Here is a 7,830-nt window from a genome sequence, read left to right as displayed (position 1 = left end):
TATTGATCCTGTGTCCAGACAGAGGGATAATCAGTAGCCCAGCATCATGACCTGTTTGTTCTGAAGATCCTGCAGCTTCTATTTCATCTTCCTAACATGGTACCTCCTCACCCTGACTTTTATACTGACAAGAGGAACCACAGAGCTCTGTTAGGTTAAAGCTCATCTTCTGAAGTTGGGATATTTTTCTTCCAACAGGTTCCAGAGGAATCACCTCAAACCAGATGTTGGACTGGATTTTATTTCACTGTCATTTGTGAATGTTAGAGCCTCATTTTCAACAGTGGAGCTATAACGGTTGAAAAAGGTTATCATTTTGGAGAAAGTCTCATCAACATTCCACTAAATTAGAGGCAAAAATCTCTTTAAGACTAACTGAGTAATCCAGGGGAGGCTTTGTTGAAGTCAAGAGCTGTTTTTCAAAACAACACCTTGTTGAAGCAATAATTACTGAGATTGTTCGTTGGGTCATTAATTTGAACATGTTTTGCTGATTTTTTGTTGTTCTTTTATAAAGTTACGAACGTTTTAAGCCAGTCAGAGGAGGACGTGCTGCTCTCAGCCTCCTGGCAGCGTTCAGTTTGTCACCTAATGCCGAGATCGACTCAAAACCTTCCGCGATCGACATATTGCGCCCATGCTTTAGCAAAGCACGAACAGTTCAGAAACAATATGAAATGGGAAAAAACTCATTTAGTCGTGTTTTAGATTGTTCTTGAAAAACTAATCAGTCACGGCTGATTAGTGGGTGAACTCATGGCTGCACAGTGAACCCATTGATGTTTTACAGCAGACAGCCGCTCCACTCTCTTGCAGGTACTGCGTACTCCCGCTAAATCTTTTAGGGGAGTGCAGTACCCTGCCGTACCCCCTTACTTTCACCCCTGGGTGCACCAATAAATTGGCCCCGATTTCCTTAATTTTGAGTGATCAGCCGATACTTACAGGTTGAGCCTATTTACCTCCGCAAAGGTCCAAAAGTAAGCCTCTGTCCCCTTTTGCCCAACAGGTCAGGTGTGAATGTATGCAGTTAACAGTAGTCACCCTCTTGCCAACTTAGAAACTTTGACTTTTCAGACAAAAGTCTGAATTTTTGCATCGGGCAAAATCAGAATTAGCAGGTCAGGTCAACCAGAAAACTGCAATCGGTGCACCCTAATTTTTATTAATTAAAAGGGTGAACTTGTAGGATTTAGAGCTTGAACGAATTCTTGCACACCAAGATTTTGTCTCTAATAAAATAAAACTAAGGTAATTGTTTACCTTAGTTTTATTTTATTAGAGACAAAATCTTGGTGTGCAAGCAAGCTGAGATTGTAGTCATAGCTGTATGAACAACACTGTATGATGCTGTATCAAGACATAGCCTATGTCCCTAACCCGTCATTTGATTCTTCTCAACTCAAAACTCATCATCAAAGAACATACTGCTAGATAATCCTTTCACAGACTGAAAAAAGTGGGAGTTTTCCATTTCAGTGCATTCAATGAGAAGGGGAAAAAAGATTATTAAGAACTGAACTTGCCTGTGATACTTTAGAGTTGATGCATCGTAAACGAGAACCTTTTCACACCACCATGAGTTTGCAAATCAAAAATACTTCCCCTGCTGCTTGGTGACCATTATATCTTATCTGGCGCTGATTCTTCTTTTTTCCAAGAGGCTGCATTTACAGCTAGATGCCACAAGGGGGCAGGGTTTCTCTGCTCTAAGAAAAAAACAATTTCGGTCAGAATGAAACCAGTCCAGCTACCTCACTATTTACAGTAAATGCTTGACTTTTCGGTTAAACACGGACTGTGTCAGCATAGTATGAACACAGAAGAGTTGCAGTTGTGTTTTTCCTGAAACATCTCTAGGATAAACTTTATTGACTCTCATCAACCGATGAGTGTGTAGTTCAGAGGAGCCCGGTGAATCCCAGTGTCCTGACGTTACGTTGGTGTATTCAAACGTAGGCAAATGGAGGGCTTTGTAGACATGCTTTGGTTTAGTTGTGTATTTGAATGGCAGGTGCTGTTTCTGTGTCTGTTTAGGGAAATAACAGCAGGCTCCTCCCACGCGCCCTCGCCTCCAACCTCCAACGGACWTCAACTGACACCAATCCAGGTGAGGTGCCTCCCCTGTTTGTTTATATGTTTTGAGTTTTAAACTTTAAAAGAAGTGACGCTGTAATCTTATTATTAGCAGAAAAAAAACGCCTCATACACACATTTTTTTTTAATTCCTGGCTGGACTAAAAAAATTTACTTGAGCTTAATTTTTTCAGAAGTTTGCCTCTGTTGTGTTTGGAGTGGGAAACCATGGGATAAAACGTTAAAGGGACGAGCTAAAGAGAAGATCCGCTCAGTCAYAAGGCAGAACTATGAAGAACTGTGTGGGATGCCTGGAGCTGCCTGGGGGAAACAACAGCTTGTTGAATGACTCTGCTTTCATGTTGTACTTTTACCCTCATACTTTAATTTAAGATTATCTGTCCTTACTTTAAATTCTTCTCTAAATACACTGATGTTTAACTTTGAACTTTCCAAAGCATCCCTACTTTGCTTATGAGGAGAGAAGCACACCACAGGCTGTATGTAATCAGAGTGAATGTAAATGTGCTTTTCCATGGAACATCCCCTGTGAGATTTTTGCCCCTCAGCCTCATTTTTGTGGATGTGACCCCCTGTGTTTTTGCGCTCCTTCTCCACCACCCATGCAAGGACAACATCGTGACTCTCTTATGCCAGAGTATCACCAAAACCAATCAGTCTGCATTCTTTAAGAAAAGARGAACTCTTATTCTGGTCTGTCTTATCCTGCAATCTTGGCGTAGAGTTTGTAGACTTGTTTATGAAGAAATTTGAAAATTAGGTTTCAACGTTGAAGTCGGAGCATATTCTGAGCTTTTGTAAACTGAGGTAAGCTGATGTTTTATTTATTTTTTTCATCTTTATTTTCATGACTCAGGATTTTTAAACTTTCTACAGAGACAATATTTGTTACTGAACCACCAACGCAAGAGTCCTATCTGTATTATCTGGTTATAGCAAATCCAATTCAGTCAGAATGAAACCAGGTTTCACTGGACTACTTTCAGTCCAACTTCTCCAAGTTGTGGGAAAGCACAACTTTTCCAACTTGTGTTTCCTTAACTTCAACTTTTTAGAACTGTGGATTTGGTGACTTTCCTCCTGTAGGCACAGGGTGATGTCCAGCCAAGTTATTCTGCATGGTGACGGGTCATCACTTCCACTGCCCACTCACTCTGACTGGGACCAGACCATGAAGGATTGTGGATTCTCAGAGAAAGGTCAGTCCGATGCCTCAGAAAGAGGAAGTCTGTCTGTGTGTGTCTGTTGGACATTTCAGATTTACATGTTACAAGTCTTTACTTCATCCAGATGTTAATTTTTGGGCCTGTATGTATAATGTACTGAGTAAATTATTCCTACTCGCGTCATTAGAGGTTTATCCCAAAGGGAGGGATGAAATGTGTTTGGCCTTTTAGTGGCAAGAAGCCGGTTGAAACAAAGGGGAGTATTCTGCTGCTTTCTGTGATTGAAGAGATAATATCGGAAAGGACCGCTTTGCCTTGTGGGATACCGCAGAGTTCAGTCCTGGTTCCCATTCTCTTTGTCCTTCCAGATTATTAGTTGGTATAAGCTCTATGCTGATGACACCAGCTGTACTGAGTTCTAAGACTGATCATATTCCTGTAAATGGTGACATAATTTGTTCTTCAAGCCCTTTTGCTGAATTGAGTCTCAGAAATGTGTTTATGAGAATCATTTCAAATAGGTGGCTTCAGATTATTTAGAATAATATTAAGCTCACATCAAACACTAAACTGGAGATGATAAGTCTCGCATGTGTTTGCTTTTGCTTGTCTCCAATGTGACCCATACTGGATCAGCATCAGATTCTGCAGAACTCGGCTACGAGGATATTTGCTGCTACAAACAGAATAGCTTTACTAACTCCAGTTTGGGCTTCTCTGTACTGGTTCCTGTTCGTGATGTTTATCATTTCTTTGTGATGTTTTCCTGCTTTTAGCGCTCACTAGTCCACTCAGTGTAGAGTGTCAGGGTTCAGGACTTCGGTTGAAATCCTCTGTGCATTGTGAAGAGATTCCTTGTCTTTATATCTGAGGTTTCTATCTCATTCTTCTGCAGTGTATTTGACAACTGCCAAGGTGTAGCCATTGATGGTTTTGATTTTTTTTGAGTGTACAGCTTGTTTCTCAAAACCTCCTACTTTGCATTTGTTTGAGGCAGGTTTCCTTTTGGTCTCACCAAGGTACTAATTGCCTGTGGAATCACAAGGCATTCATAGCTATCTTTAATATCTGTAATGTTGGTAGTCCTGGTAGTGATCACCTTGCCCCTCTTGTGCACAATTTTGCTTCCCTTATATAGTCTGAATGACACCCCAATGTCCTTGCTATATATCCTGGTTAGGTGGATACCTATCTCTTTCTTAATATACAGCTAGATTTCATCCATGTTGTGGAGGTGACTGATTGTAACTCCGTTTTCTATTTCTATGTTTTGTGATATGAGCGACTTCGTGCTTTTTTATTTATTTTTATTGTACACATTTGACCAAAATAGTCAACCTATGGTTTTAGTTAGTTCCAGTTTCTTTATTATTTATTTTACATTGGCTGTAAAATAAATACAGCCAATGTATTTATTGGCTGTATTAAATACAGCCAACAACACAAACTAAAGTTGTGTTGTTTTTAGATGTTTTACCAAGCTTGTGAAGCTATTGGTGTATTTACATGTACTGTACCCATGCAGAATTATCAAATCAATTTAAATTCAGTACTTTTATGTCTGTGTTTTAAAAACACACACACACACACAAAGCGCTTTAGGTCAATTCAGCTCAGATTTTTTTTAGCAGCAGATAATAAACCTCCGATAGCCGTATCGTATTGGATGTGAAAAAAGTGGATCGGTGCATCCCTACTTCAGACCTTCAGACCCACTGAGCTTTCTCTATGACAGATCTCAATATGCTGTTGATGTGCTGCAGCTGTAAGCATTCRTTTGCTCTGTCAACTAGTAGCTGTCAGCCAGAAGCTGATGTTGTATTTATATTCCTTTTGTAATCTCAAAGCACTTTGATGTGTTTTTTGTAAATCTGTGAAAACATCTGTATACATAACCTTTACTTTGCGGTGACGCACGCATTTCCCAGTTCTCTCTAAACTGATCTGATTCAATGCGTCGGCTGAGGTATTGCTGTGACCTTCTGGGTGTCTAGCAGCTGACCCCGGATCAGATTGAGGTTGGTGACATTTTACACCTCAGTGCCTTTGTATGGCACATTAACCCTTGGATGGGACTTCATAATAGGGTGTATTAATCTGTGGACTTGAAAGCAGCAGGTAGAAGTCAGCATCAGCAATGAAAAACAGCTCTTGACTTCAACAAAGCCTCCCCTGGATTACTCAGTTAGTCTTAAAGATTAATTAGACTGTGGAGCACTGCGAAAAGAGAGGACTTTACTGCCTATTTGCATAATGTTCATATAGTTTGTGCAATTTTGCTAAATTGAGAGAGRGAGAGGAGCGGAAAGGGAGGTTTGCACTTATCGTAAAACAAAGTGTGACACCGTTAACTGCTGCACTGCTTTTAGTAAAGATCCATCTCTGCTTCAGAGTCGTTATCACCCTCCTTATTATAGATTCAAAAACAACACACGCGCACAAAAACGCCCCCCAAACACTCGCTTTGGTTGACACACTCAGTTTAGCTTTGTGGGATTGTGTATTTGCATTTGCATGTGCGAGTGTGTGTGTGTGTGTGTGTGTGTGTGTGTGTGTGTGTGTGTGTGTGTGTGTGTGTGTGTGTGTGTGTGTGTGTGTGTGCGCAGCAGGCTGAGTTATGAGCGTGAATGGAGTGCACGGTGTTTGACCATGTGCATTGTGTTTTATGAGATGAGCAAGCTTTAATGACTCTGTCACCAGTAAATGGGTGCTGATTTGTGGCACAGCTGTCGCTCCACACTCTCCCATCACACATTTAGACACACAACCAATCTGCATCTAACTGAGGCCACACCTAAACGTCCACATTTAYCGTATATATGTAAAATGTTATACCGAGATGTTACGGCTCATGCAGATTTTTGGCACAAACTGTCTCATAAATGCATTTTGTGGCTACATAAAGTAATTRAAKTGTACAGTCTAATCAGGAAAACATTACATGTTCTCAGATCCAGGCAGCAGTTCTACATAAAGTCTGTCATCTGATGTAAAATTGAAATTTTTGAGCTTSGTGTTATAATGTTATTCCCTCATCAAAAACGTACCTGTAGTGTTGCCTTGTTTCTTTCATGCATGTTTGAGAAACCCTTTTCTCTCCATGGCAACCAATCCGCTGTGCAAAGCGGCTGGGTGGACTTAGTTCCACCTCCTCCTCAGAACTTCCACCTCACGGAGCATCCTTCCCCTCGACTCCTCCAGTCAGTTCCTCCAGACTAGCCAGCAGCAATTGGCAAACACCTRGTGKAACTGCYCATCTGCTGAGCTCATTATAGGARYTACTTCTCAGTGCAACACTGGCAAAAACATTGTTAAAGAGTCGATACAGGAGCCATGTTGTGATGACTTCACGAAGGCAGTTTCAGGAAGAAAATAAGAGTTTTTAAAGAGACAGAGGCCCAATTTCAAGGTGTTAAATTAGGAAGTGATTTTTATTTATTTTAAGACATTTGATATAAATAGCATTTTATTAACAACCTAAGTTAACAAAGTTACTTGATTATGTTATAAATTGGCAGAATCTACTTGAAAAACACATAATACTGCCCCTTTAATTAACTCATCTCTTCTACTGAGGAATTTATTGATCTATAAAACCAGCTGACGTAGTTCCTATGGCATGTTTTGTGGTTCCATAGAGCATATTTTTTATTTTATCCAGTAAAAAGCTGCATTTCCAACTGCTCGCTCCACATAGATGGACTCCAACTTGCTGTTTGCAGCAAAAACTGGGTGGCAAGCAAAGACTTTTTGTAATTCCTCAAGTCATTGTAATTTAATATTACAAATTGCTTAAGGACATTAAACATTTACAAATGAGGGGGGAAAAACAAAAAAAAAAACAACAGAAGGGAAATACTTTTTCACATAACAATATGTAATTTTATCTAAGAGTCATTTAGTGATTAAAATGATTCCCAAAGTCAAGAGATTAACCAAAGTTGTGTCAACACATAAGTTAACAAAACACCAATTGTTAACTGGATATTCTTGTTGCTATAGGGCAGTTCTCTTATTGAACTTATAAGCTACCAAAAGAAACACAAGTTGACCGGGTTAGACTGAGACACCAATGAGAACATTCTGAAACTTTTCCTGTTGATCTCATCATGGAGGTTGATTCTGGTGCAGCGGAGGCAACCTTATGCYGGTTTGATAAGTCTTCCTCAGTATTTCATTGCTTTACTTTTGTAGAGCTTCTTTTTTGTGCCAAGATAAGTTTGGGATAGTCTGCTGTAATCCCAGCTCATCGCCAGCAGATGTCACTGTTGTCGAGTGTTTCGGGAGTTTTAAACTCCAGYGGTAGTTTCATTTTTAGTTTTGTCTGCCAGCACTTGCTCCTCTTCTTCATCGCTTTATTGCATCAACTTGCAGCTGTTCAGACAGTTGTGTTGATCTGTCCATCTGTCTTGTTTACAGACTCTGAGCTCGCTGACAGTGTAGCAGGTGTGCCCTTTTGATTTCACCGAAATGTCAGATGACGGCGTGTGTGAGGAGTGTTTGTCTTATCAAGTTTGGAATGATTTCCCATGTTCTGCTCTCCCTCTCTCCTACCGCCAGCTCCTCC

General features: G+C 40.3%; 1 long non-coding RNA gene across 3 annotated transcripts in view; it reads left to right on the top strand.

Annotated features, from left to right (window-relative positions):
• The first annotated feature begins 1,740 nt into the window (after positions 1–1,740).
• The window catches only part of LOC103466936 (uncharacterized), a 50,529-nt gene continuing 44,439 nt past the window's right edge, over positions 1,741–7,830 (top strand). Inside the window, exons 1-4 of one of the 3 annotated variants that reach the window (XR_534009.2) lie at positions 1,741–1,955; positions 2,038–2,110; positions 2,274–2,904; positions 3,184–3,296. This is a non-coding gene — a long non-coding RNA (uncharacterized LOC103466936). Of the gene's footprint in view, positions 1,956–2,037; positions 2,111–2,270; positions 2,905–3,183; positions 3,297–7,830 lie in introns of all 3 variants that reach the window. The other 2 variants (XR_534008.2, XR_534010.2) reach the window with 2 other exon arrangements.

This window comes from Poecilia reticulata, linkage group LG7 (assembly GCF_000633615.1).
Source record: "Poecilia reticulata strain Guanapo linkage group LG7, Guppy_female_1.0+MT, whole genome shotgun sequence".
Taxonomy (NCBI): domain Eukaryota; kingdom Metazoa; phylum Chordata; class Actinopteri; order Cyprinodontiformes; family Poeciliidae; genus Poecilia; species Poecilia reticulata.
Note: the sequence above shows the minus strand (reverse complement) of the source record. Positions and strands in the feature narration are given on the sequence as shown.